Source organism: Myxocyprinus asiaticus, chromosome 26 (assembly GCF_019703515.2).
Source record: "Myxocyprinus asiaticus isolate MX2 ecotype Aquarium Trade chromosome 26, UBuf_Myxa_2, whole genome shotgun sequence".
Classification (NCBI taxonomy): Eukaryota; Metazoa; Chordata; class Actinopteri; order Cypriniformes; family Catostomidae; genus Myxocyprinus; species Myxocyprinus asiaticus.
The window spans coordinates 32,774,128-32,787,146 of record NC_059369.1 but is presented as its reverse complement, the minus strand read 5'-3'; the positions used below and the strand labels follow the sequence as shown (position 1 = coordinate 32,787,146).

Sequence of the window (13,019 nt, the reverse complement as noted above, 5' to 3'; positions counted from 1 at the left end):
TAGGCCTTTTTACATGTGCATTAAGCAACATAAAAGCCTATACAAACTTGCTTTTTACTTATCTAGGTCACCTATTAAAACAGTGCTTTCAAAGCAAATAGAGTACAAAACCAGTAAGTCACTTGTCTCACTGATGGCAACAATGAAATGCTGCGTAGTGTGTTTCAGCCCTAAAACCATACAATGCGTTGTGCCCCCTCCTCTTGTTGTGGCTTACTATGTGTGTCAGCATTCAGCATCAAACTTGCAGTGAATTAATTTTCAATGGACACATTCCTATGGGTATGATTTTTTTTTTTTTTACTAAATGCATGTAGTAATTAATAGACCAAAGCTGTAGTTTACATGCAATAAGAAAAAGTGTAATTATTCATTTTACTAAATTGAACGTTAAATAAACAGTTATTTGTCAGTATGTGCCATATTAAATCTAAACACTTTATGCATGAACTGAAGAGGGCCGCAAATCTGACACTTTGGAAATGTGAAAAAAAAAAAAAAAAATGTGGAAAAACTGCAGTTGGTTCAGGATTATCAGAGGCAATGAGAAGGCAGAAAAATGCATAAAAACAGTCCTGTCTGCCTCAAAGCCATGGAGGGACGCATGTCCAGTATAAGGAAGATGAGTAAGGAAGATGAGAAGAGCCTGAAATGTGAGTGGACAAACGCAAACCCAGTGAAGCATGGTGAACTTTAAAGTAAACAAACACACCTCTCCCTGGAGATGGGTGTGTGTGTGTGTGAGAGAGAGAGAGAGAGAGAGAGACATGGGACACAATCAAGCCCATAATCAGCCTATGTGTCTGCATGAAATGAGTCAAGAGCAAAACAGCAGACAGTCAGAAGCATTGGAATTTTATATGCACAGGCTGAAAAAGCCACAATATATATATATATATATATATATATATATATATATATATATATATATATATATATATATATATACAGGTGCATCTCAATAAATTAGAATGTTGTGGAAAAGTTCATTTATTTCAGTAATTCAACTCAAATTGTGAAACTCGTGTATTAAATAAATTCAATGCACACAGACTGAAGTAGTTTAAGTCTTTGGTTCTTTTAATTGTGATGATTTTGGCTCACATTTAACAAAACCCACCAATTCACTATCTCAACAAATTAGAATACGGTGACATGCCAATCAGCTAATCAACTAAAAACACCTGCAAAGGTTTCCTGAGCCTTCAAAATGGTCTCTCAGTTTGGTTCACTAGGCTACACAATCATGGGGAAGACTGCTGATCTGACAGTTGTCCAGAAGACAATCATTGACACCCTTCACAAGGAGGGTAAGCCACAAACATTCATTGCCAAAGAAGCTGGCTGTTCACAGAGTGCTGTATCCAAGCATGTTAACAGAAAGTTGAGTGGAAGGAAAAAGTGTGGAAGAAAAAGATGCACAACCAACCGAGAGAACCGCAGCCTTATGAGGATTGTCAAGCAAAATCGATTCAAGAATTTGGGTGAACTTCACAAGGAATGGACTGAGGCTGGGGTCAAGGCATCAAGAGCCACCACACACAGACGTGTCAAGGAATTTGGCTACAGTTGTCGTATCCCTCTTGTTAAGCCACTCCTGAACCACAGACAATGTCAGAGGCGTCTTACCTGGGCTAAGGAGAAGAAGAACTGGACTGTTGCCCAGTGGTCCAAAGTCCTCTTTTCAGATTTTTGTATTTCATTTGGAAACCAAGGTCCTAGAGTCTGGAGGAAGGGTGGAGAAGCTCATAGCCCAAGTTGCTTGAAGTCCAGTGTTAAGTTTCCACAGTCTGTGATGATTTGGGGTGCAATGTCATCTGCTGGTGTTGGTCCATTGTGTTTTTTGAAAACTAAAGTCACTGCACCCATTTACCAAGAAATTTTGGAGCACTTCATGCTTCCTTCTGCTGACCAGCTTTTTAAAGATGCTGATTTCATTTTCCAGCAGGATTTGGCACCTGCCCACACTGCCAAAAGCACCAAAAGTTGGTTAAATGACCATGGTGTTGGTGTGCTTGACTGGCCAGCAAACTCACCAGACCTGAACCCCATAGAGAATCTATGGGGTATTGTCAAGAGGAAAATGAGAAACAAGAGACCAAAAAATGCAGATGAGCTGAAGGCCACTGTCAAAGAAACCTGGGCTTCCATACCACCTCAGCAGTGCCACAAACTGATCACCTCCATGCCACGCCGAATTGAGGCAGTAATTAAAGCAAAAGGAGCCCCTACCAAGTATTGAGTACATATACAGTAAATGAACATACTTTCCAGAAGGCCAACAATTCACTAAAAATGTTTTTTTATTGGTCTTATGATGTATTCTAATTTTGAGATAGTGAATTGGTGGGTTTTTGTTAAATGTGAGCCAAAATCATCACAATTAAAAGAACCAAAGACTTAAACTACTTCAGTCTGTGTGCATTGAATTTATTTAATACACGAGTTTCACAATTTGAGTTGAATTACTGAAATGAACTTTTCCACAACATTCTAATTTATTGAGATGCACCTGTGTGTGTATATATATATTTAGAATTATGTGATATGTTAACATTTGGAAAAGAATAGAAAAAAATATTTTAGGGGCAAAATTGTTGATCATGATAGAAATTACATCACAAATGAGGGACAGTCATAATTTGTGTAAAAAAAGTATTTAAATCATTTTCATACAATAAATATTGAAATGGCTTATATTCATTGCACTTTTTTACATCATAATTATACAAATATAATAATAGTATATAAAATGATTGCAAGTCTGGATCTGGGATGAGAGTAAAACTATAAAATGTATAGCCTATTTAAAAGGCATTTGAAATTTTGCAAAAATAAGGCTTGGTAAAAAGATTTTGTGAAAAATAAAAATAAAATGAAATTGCTAATTTGGCCAAATAGAACAAACACACAATTATGAGTAACATTTTGACAACTAATTGTGATGAAATAAGCTAATTAATATTGAGTATGAGTGTTGAAGTTACTCCCAGCTGTTTTGGAGTTTTTCAGTTCCCCATGTAACTTCCAAAATGTTCCACTAGCTGGAGCTAGACACCTATATGAACAATTTTTCAATTGCCCTTAAAGGAATAGTTCAACCAAAAATGAAAATCCTCTCATGATTTACTCACCCTCATGCCATCTCAGATGTGTATGACTTTCTTTCTTCTGCAGAACACAAATTAAGGTATTTAGAAGAATATTTCAGCTCTGTAGGTCCTCACAATGCAAGTGAATGGGTGCCAAAATTGTGAAACTCCAAAATCACTTCTAAATGACAAGTGTAAGTGTAGAGGTATCACCCAACATGTCTGAAGTGCTCTACAGCCTGTAGTAACTGAAATCAAAGCCACTAAATCACGGCTGCTATCTTGACAGGGACTATTGCTGGGTGTTATCAGAGGGAGGGGAAATGCTGAGGGTCCACATGAATAATTTACCCTCCTGCATGCTCCTACAAATGCTCCTGCATTTCATCAGAGCACACAGCTCCTTCTGCTGTGTTTGCATTGATTGAAATGGCAATTTCCTAAAATGATCATTACATTCCACTGATTCTTGCTTTGTCTCCCAGAAATGAGCTTTTCCAACACCTGCACATTAAACTAATGAGTGAGTCAAAACTGAGGTGAATTGAAGGCCTGGCACCCTCACGGCGAAGTTCTTCTTTTTTCTTTGCTCAGAGCCAAAAAGAAGTTTGAAAATACTGTTTGCGAACATTCAGACAAATGGCATGCTGCTGGGGGAGGCCTTTAGAGGTAAATATGAAAGCTAAAGATTACATCAAAGACAAAACATCAACTAATATGACATTAAAATGTAATATCAATTACTTCATGCCTCATTCTATGAATAGAATTCACACGAGATCAGTGAAAGAAGCTGTATTAACCACTCAATGATGATTTAAAGTAATATATACGCAGTAGATAATGTGTAATTTTTAATGTTTAACTTTTGCAATCATGGCGCTAATGCAATAACAATCTACGCTGCCATAATATATGCCAATTACACACTTTACTGTAAATTATGATGGCACTGATGCCACTACAAAGATGGGTGTCTAAAAGAGTGTAAATGGGTAGAATACAGACAAAAGAATGATAATATGAGAGGCATATCTTACTTTTGGCAGATGTGTGAATGCTTCTGGCTGCAGCCGGCACATGAGTGATGCAACACATAAAATAACAGAGTCAATGGGCACTTCTTAACTAATTGAATGGGAATTAATTTTCAGCCATAAAGTGGAGCTCCAGGTCATACCTACCGATGACGTTAAGCAATGGCAGTAGGAAGGGTGACATGAGGGTGAGTAAATGATTACAGAATTTTCATTTTTGGGTGAACCCCCTTAGTAGTGTTATAAAACGGATAGTCCTGGATGCTGATTGCATTCCAGCCATGTTTTAAACAATAAAAGTGTATCAAAAAATTACAATTCATAAATCTCATTAATTAAGGAAGCTTTCAGTGAATGACTCATTTGGCATAATAAAGAAAAAAATGAATGGAGTGTGAATTCCATGTATAAAGAACAACCTCGCTTCTATTCTCTTCCGTCATGTTAAACATGTTGACCAAACACCTTTGAACCTCTTTCCGACTCATCCCCCTCCACTGCGTGACAGATGCGGAGATGAGAGGCAATTAGACTGCGACCGGCGTAAAGGCCAAGATTCCATATCATTGACTGGGTGCAATTTGTCGCGGATATGGGGACATGGTGGAGGAGGGTAGAAACATGAGGCTGGCTCTTCTTCAGACATTTATTATAGGAAGGACCATACTGGGAGGTGAACAAAATGCAAGTTGTCAATTAATGTAGTAGCACCAGCTGACAGTTCATCTGCAAAATGTTGGGATGAATGGCTTGAAGCAGGCCAACTTTTGGTGTGATCAGCTCTGTAATCACTCACCCGCTCAGGTCCACATGCAGAGGCATCAGTGGGAAAAATAGTACAGCTTCAAGATTGCATACAGTAGTAAATTAATTTAAACTATGCAGGCTAATATATGCAAGTTTGATGAGGCAGACGACAAAGACCATATCATAAGTGTTTTTTAAAAGAACAATATGTCAGCTCAGGAAAAAACTCAAATTATATTAAGACCTCTCACAGCAAATTTCTTTACCTCCAGAAGAAATGGTAAAGGTAAAATAAAACCCAGACACATATTACTTCACATAGTGACCTCACAGACTACAAGAGCACTTTATTCACAGCGGGGTCCAGAAGTCTGAGACCAATAGTGAAAATCCTTCTATATTTCATTATGTTTTCTTTCTTTCTTTCTTTCTTTCTTTCTTTCTTTCTTTCTTCCTTTCTTAATATAAAAAATACAAGTTATATCATGAGCAGCAATTTAAGTGAAGTTTTATTGATTTTTTTTCTTCAGAATTTATTATCCTTTTTGCTTTAATGATTGCATGCACTCAAGCTGGACTCCCCAAATTTGTGTAAAACCGGATCTGTTATCCCAGCATGATTTGAGAATGTTCCAAAGAGCATCTAGGAAATGAGACAATTTGTACAAAACACGGTTAATTTCATAAGTTTGCTTGCATTTAATTAGTAACCTAGAAATAGTGCAGAATCTTAAATATTTCTTCTTCATTTTAAATCATTCATTTTCTACTGAAATGGTCCAAAATCCTAAAATAAAAAATAAACTACAATTTTTAACGTGGTCTCACACTCAGTATTTAGCATTGGCATGCCATGTGATCAGGTGACATTTAAGCCTGAGTGCTGGACAGAGAGGAATTGGTTCTTCTGTGCTCAGCCAGTCAAGTACAATCTGAAAGATGTGACCTTCTTTTATATTACTGTAAACAGCAAGCTCATTTGAAATGCAATAACATTTTCACTAACACATTAATTCAAGCAATGCAGCCTTGCAACACAATGCCTAATATCTCTAATATAGTCACAAAATTTTATTAACAGCATTTTTGGTGTAGACATTTTTAAAAGTCTTATTTTTTTTAAACTATTTTCTAATGACTTCCACATCAAGGCTTATGCCTTTTATTAGAGAGCTGACAACTAACACATTTTTATATAGCCCTCCTCAAAAAGTTCCTGGAAATATGCATCATAATGATCTCCTTGAATGAGTCTTGTATTCCCGTCTTTGACCAGTGAGAGTGAAATGAAGTGTCTGCATCATGATGAAAATGCAGTGCTGAGGCATCCTTTTAAAATTCACAGTCTCACTGACAGATCTACAACCAGAAAATAAGGAAAACAGAAAAAACGTTGTGACTTGTGATGCTCACTTGCGTGATTTCACTAATCAATGGGTTGCTGCTGAATCAATGGTTTTACATAGTTGATGGTTTGTAGTTGTAGTCCAGGATCAATTGCAAGAAGGATACAATTGTTGGAGAACATAGAACTGTGTGTCTTTTGTTAGCTGTAGCAGTTTTATGGGAATATCTAATGAAACACAGCACCAATTCTATTCTAACTGACATTTGAAATAAGTAAATTCTACAGACATTTGAAATAAACAAAAATAAGCTAGTATTTAGCCAAACTAAGCCTCAGTTTTAAATGACAGGCAGCTGTATCTTTGTTGTGCTCAAATAAATGGACAAATACAACTTATGATGCATGAAATTGGTGACCCATCAATTATTCAGGCTTTGTGTGTTGGAGTGTGCTTTTCTGTGTCTCAGTATATATTTGTTCATGTTTGTTTAATAAAATAAACTAGATTACTAGACTCAAAGGAATCTTTTAAATTAACTGTTCAAAGCAATATGACACTGACCTTTAGAAAATGTTTCATGACACCCTTTAAATAACACAAGACATTGTAATTTGTTGTATGCTTGACATTTAATGACAAGGCTCGATAACTATACATTATAGTCTACATGCCAGTCAACAAATCACAATCAATAGTGCATTTAAACTTGATATAAGATATTAAAGGGAATGTTTTCACCCAAAATGTAAAATTCTGTCAACATTTACAGTATGCAACCACATGATGTTGCAAACCTACATGACTTTCTTTCTTACGTATATAAAAATAGATGTTAGGCACAGAATGACAACCTCAGTCACCATTCGCTTTCATTGCATGGAAAACTCCTTTTTGGTAGAAGGAAAGTCATACAGGTTTGGAACAACATTTGGGTGAGTAAATGATGGCAGCATTTTCATTTTTGGATAAACTATATGGGCATGATATTAACTTATTTGGCTCACTGGTCACTTTGGCTAGTGGTATTCAAGTCACTAGTCACTCAGCATTTTCACTAGCCAAAATCCCCCGCCTCGCAAAAAGTAATAAAAGTAACTGGAGACTGTAACTGCATTCATTTATCTGGATATTTTATTTGAACAAGAATGATATGAGTTTAGCAGTACACAGGCCTGATGATTTAAGCATGATTAAACATTACCAGTTAGAACAGGAGTAGAATTGAATAGGAGGAAAACTTTGTCAATAATTTGTTCATTTGTCTATGGAAGTCTTGATTTTAACCCCCTTTATCCATTCTAAATTGTAATTATTGTGCCTAAATTGACATGCAGTTTGTCAAGTGAATATGTTTGTGTCCGCTTGCTGCAATAAAGATGTAGATTGGGACTGCCTGCAATGATTTATGCTTGGCCATGGTGTCCTCTGTCTGTTCAGCTACTGGGGTTAATTAAAACACAGCTCATACCTTCTTGTGCAAGAACAAATCGCAGTTAAGCGTTTACCACTCCACACTCTATCTGTCAGGTTCCTGACACTCTGGTCAAGATTTTATTCAGTGCTGGGACCCTGTAACCTTTTTTTTGTGTTTTGGTTTTCATGTCTAGCACATGGCTTTTGTTTATCTCTTGTCACCAGGTGCTCAGTCTCATTTCTCGACCCCGCCCTCTTTTTGTCTCATTGATTAATCTGTTTCACCTGTTCTCACCTTCTGATTTTCCTCCCTATATATTTTGTTTGTTCCCTATTTTGTTTGTCAGTTCCTTTCATCAGTACTTATGTGGATTTTCCCTTCGGTTTCTAGAGTTTGTGGATTATCCCTTCGGTCTGTGTTTGTACTAGCCCTGCCTGCGTTTCCAGTGCCCAGTATTTTGGTTTACATTTTTAAATTGTATGATTATTGAACTGTTTGGACTTTATTTTTATAATAAACCTTATTTTGACCTGTTCCCATCTGCAATTGAGTCCTATTCCTCCCCTGACCTCTGACACTATCTTCCTATTTTATGACACTGGAAGCAGTCATGCTTGAATATCATGTTGTCCTTGTGCTGTTTTCCCTTACAAAACAAATAGTCAAACGGTGGAAATTCTGTAAATGTCACCGTATCTTCCAGTCTTCAAAATCTGTTTGAATGTCAGTGGCTTGTCAGTGTTTCTAGAGGTGTGCAAGTCTAAAGATAACGTAAAACCTCACTTGCTACTAAATAAATTATATGGCCACCAGCTGTACTAAAGATGATTTACTGGGAGTATTAGCACTGTGAGTGGATTGACTTACCATTACCAAGAAATCCTGTTTTTTGCTTCATGTATTAGCTAACTTCTCAGTGAATGAAGAAATGTATTTCAAATGCTCAGTTATGACTGAAACACCTATAATTGCATCAGTACAATTTTTGAATAATTGTAATAATTATTTGAAACTTCAACAATCTCTTGTGATTTAAGTGTCTTTGGTTAACAGCCTGGGTAGGGTTGCACCAGCTGTGCGTAAGGTCTCGTGTAAGTTGGGATGTAAAGTTCACACTAAGGGCTTAGTAACTACTAGTTAGTTTGTCAGTGCTTAATTTGGTTGCACCACCTGTTCTTAACTAATAGGTCGTAAGCTCTCTGTAAAGTAATACGTAGTCACACAATATGACATTTACCAGTATTGATCCAATAAACAGCCTTCAAATTTGTACACAGAAGTGTTAAAAAGTCCTGAATTTCAGACTGATCTTGTTACCGTTGATGTTCAAACCTTCTTTGCTCATGTAACTGTCAGCTATAATAAATTATATCCCCATTGAAATACGATACATAATAAAACAAGATTTCATTAATGATATATTTAGCTTATGTAAATAACAATATTCAATAACTGTATCTAAAATGAAAGGGACAATAAATAAATAATAGCCTACTAATACAACTGGCTGGAAAAAAAATTGACATTTTAATATATATATCATATATGTTGAAACTTCACACTGTACACAGGAAAGTGCACCGTTAGATTGGTTTCATGCTGAAGAAGTAAGTTTTTTACATAATGTTTTCTCCCATAAATGTAAATGAGTGTAAATGCCAACATCATCATATATGTTGAAAGGACTGAAGCCTGTCAACCAAAACATGAGCTCATTGATGTCATTAAGTGAGTCTGCTTTTTTATTCCATCTGTTACTCCTGGTCGGAGGCTTCCGTAAATATTTAGTTTATACGTAGGGTTATGTTCTACCTAAATTTAATGGTGCAACGCTCAAATATTTAGTAGTGTGTAAATTGTGACTTAGTGACCATTTATGCCACAACTAGGCTAAGTTGTAACATATGTATAGCTGGTGCAACCGGCTCATGGTGTCTAATGAACTTCTAATCACATGGCCACTATTAAGAAGTAAAATGATTTGTACAAGCTGCCGAGCTCAGAAATTTCCCACTATGAGGTAAAGTTCCCTTCAGACTTCATCTAATGGGCAGTTCAACCATTATCACAGTGGGCTGAGAAATCATACATAAGCTTCTCTCTGACACAAAATCGAAATACAGTATTGCTCAAAATGACAAAAAAAAAAAAAAAAAAAAGCTCACATAATGCAATGGCACACTAACATGGGAAAATATATCTGCAATGACCACTATGAATTCAGTGTGATTCAGGATGTGTAGTTAAGAGTCAAATGAACAGTAATTTGTCTTATATTCTGTGACCCCTCTTGCTGACTCTTGGTGTTTCCTTTGTAGTTTGTCATTCTGGAAAGAACCATTCCCAACAACAGAACAATCCAATTTTCTTTTGCAAACTACTGGAGATTCATCTTGCCTGATAGAAGACAAAGAGCTGTATCCTGAATGCTGGGAAAAAGTGTGAATGACCATGATATCTCAAAATATACCAGGCTTGACCAAGTTTTGTTTTGAGGACTAATGTTTGCTGGATTTAAGTATTTCTCATTGCAGCATGCAGCAAAGTGCGCTAAGTGTTTTCCTACTGAATACTGGGAACAGCTTTAGACAGAGGAACGACATGTCCATTAGATAGCTTTTGGGAGGTTACTAAAAAAAGTAATCCACTCCAACAGACTAATTACTTCTCCAAAATGTTAATCAGATTACTTTTCAGATTGCTTAATTAAATCACATTACTGATTCATTTACTTTCTTAAGTAAATGACTTTCTAAAACTCTTTCCACTCAACAATATTAACATAATGTCAACGTTTCCTCCATTCATTGTAAAGAACTTAAGGACTCACACATTAAATCCTTATTAGTAACTCTTCAACTGTCACAGAAATGTAAACAGACATCCTGTACATATGAATAAACAGAATTCATGTTTTAAATGCATTATACACAATATCGTTTTTAAAGAAAATTGTAACCTAGTAATGTACTTAAAAGTACTTTAATTAACTGAATGTCAATAACTGTAATCTGATAAAAAAAATTAAATGCAATGTGTTATGTAACTTTTTGACTTAAAAATGAATTACTTTGTAATCGCATTACATTCAATATTGACAAGTAATTATCATCAATGTATCTCTACTCACGTGCATTAGACACCGGCCTTAAAAATTTCAGTCTGACATTTAGACATATTTGTTTAGTTTATGCATGATAAATCGGTGATAAATCAAGTAAGTCACCCTTAAAAATGTACAATTTAAATCTACTGAAGGCTACACTTTGGTTAGACTTTCTAAATTAAAAGGTCAAGGCATATCAAATACTATGTGTTAATTGTAAGGCTGGGAATGGGATTCACCAAAAGCTAATTCCTATAATAAAAACTTTGTGATTATTTACACTGACTGTGTACATGTATATTACAATACATTACAGTGTCTGTGTTGCACATGTTAATTGTATTAATTACTTAAGTAGAAACAGTAAGTACAAGCACAAAATACATGTATATACATGTATCTTTAGTATTCAAACAGATTACCTAAAAATAGAAAGTTGTGCCATTTACTCTCCCTATATCTTTCCAAACACAAATAACATTATTTGTTCTGTGGAATACAAAAGGAAATGTTATGCAGAACGATAGTCTCTGTCACCACTGGTAACTGAGGCTACAATTCTGCCCACCATCTTTTGTGTTCCATGGAAGAAAGTCATAGGGGTTTGGAGTGAGTTTACCAGTTACTTTTTTTTTTTTTTTTTTTTTTTACTATGCCTTTAAGTTAGTATCGCTCAGTAATTACATATTTTTTAAAAAGCAGTAACATTAACACTGTAAAATAAATTGTGAACTTAAACTTCATAAACATCAAATAACATTATTCTGTGCCTGACTCACTGTGCCTGAATAACTGCTTGTGTTTGAGTCAAGCAAATATGCTTTTTGAAGTTTCACATGATTTCAAAAGACAAATGTATAAAGAAGTCTGACATTAAGATCCAAACACTCCATGTCCTTGACGGCCGTCCATAAGAGAGGTCTTACCAGCAATTTTACTGCTTGCGAAAGTTAATGTTTGTTGGCAAGAAAATACCCCTTCTTTTTTTAAAGAGAAAAACAACTTTAAAATGTATTATTATTATTATTATTATTATTATTACACTCATGGTAGACATTAATATGTAAATGCAATTTCTTCAAGGACAATGTATTACCTTGAACTATTCTACTATACAACCATTCCACAAAAAGCAACTCACTGCTTTTGGAGAAAGATTTATGTTGTATATAAGATAAAACTTTTTTTTTTTTTTTTTTTTTTTTTTTTTACCAGACTTGCTTGGTTGTCCTGACTCACATGGTGCCCTATAGGCGAGATCAGACATGAGGCCTTGAGCCCATGAGGCTGCTCGAAAAATGTTACCCTCTAAATTAATTTTCAATAAGAGGAGCGAGTGTAACCGAGAGTGTGCACAATCCTGTGAAACTACCGCAGTTGAGAAAAGAGAAGTGGAGTGTGTCTTACTGTATGCAGGGACAGCAACACGGTGCTCCACGTTGCCCAAGAGAACACTGACACCTTTGGCGACTGCCTATATCACCTGTCACAGGATTACCACTGTCTGGAGACATATAAATCTACAAACCATTAAAATCAACTCTGCTCTGAAAGCATGATTTTTTTTTTTTTTTTGTGGCCCCCAAAACATGAACCCTCATCACAAACACTGTACAAACTTCATTACATTTTGAGATGGAAACCATAGATATAACTGTGATGTTTTTAAGAGATCTATTTTTGCCAGTAAAGAGTGCTAATGGGTCATAAACCTCATGTCTGGCTCAGTCTTGTGTAGTACAGGGTTATAATTTTGGGGCCACTGTGTAGTTTTACCAGCATGTATATTTGAAGACTACAGCTGGGTAATGGAATAATAGAGTGTGCTGGGACTGTGTAATTGGATAATGCTTATCAGAATATCAATGCAGGGCAGTGGAGTCCGTCTCTCTCCATTCTTTCTAACCAAGTAAACACTGGCATAATCAGATCCTCTGACAAACCCTGTTTGCTTCACTCACAGATGACATGGAGTGTTCGTGCTTGTGTGCATGTCTGTAGCTGAGTGTGATCTGTGAGAACAGAGGCTCATGCACCTTGTTTCTTTTGTTGGGTTGGGTTGAGTTCGGTTGGGTTTGGGTTTTGGGTTGGTTTGACCATTCAGAATCCTGGGTCACATGGTGCTCTAAGCAAGATAAGACATGACCAAAGAAAAAAGGAATATATTAGTTCTTTATATAAGTTTAAGATACAGTATGTTAGTATAGTGGTACAGTTTTTGATTAGTGTGCAAAGAGACAAAGGTTCAAATTCTGACCTAATATATACTGTACT

The 13,019-nt window shown here is 35.9% G+C and overlaps 1 long non-coding RNA gene across 1 annotated transcript; it reads left to right on the top strand.

The window, feature by feature from the left end:
• Positions 1-3,623: 3,623 nt before the first annotated feature.
• Positions 3,624-10,427, top strand: LOC127417193 (uncharacterized). Its single transcript, XR_007893234.1, has 3 exons — positions 3,624-3,761; positions 4,247-4,317; positions 9,958-10,427. It is a non-coding gene; the product is annotated as an uncharacterized LOC127417193 (long non-coding RNA).
• The last annotated feature ends 2,592 nt before the right edge of the window (positions 10,428-13,019 follow it).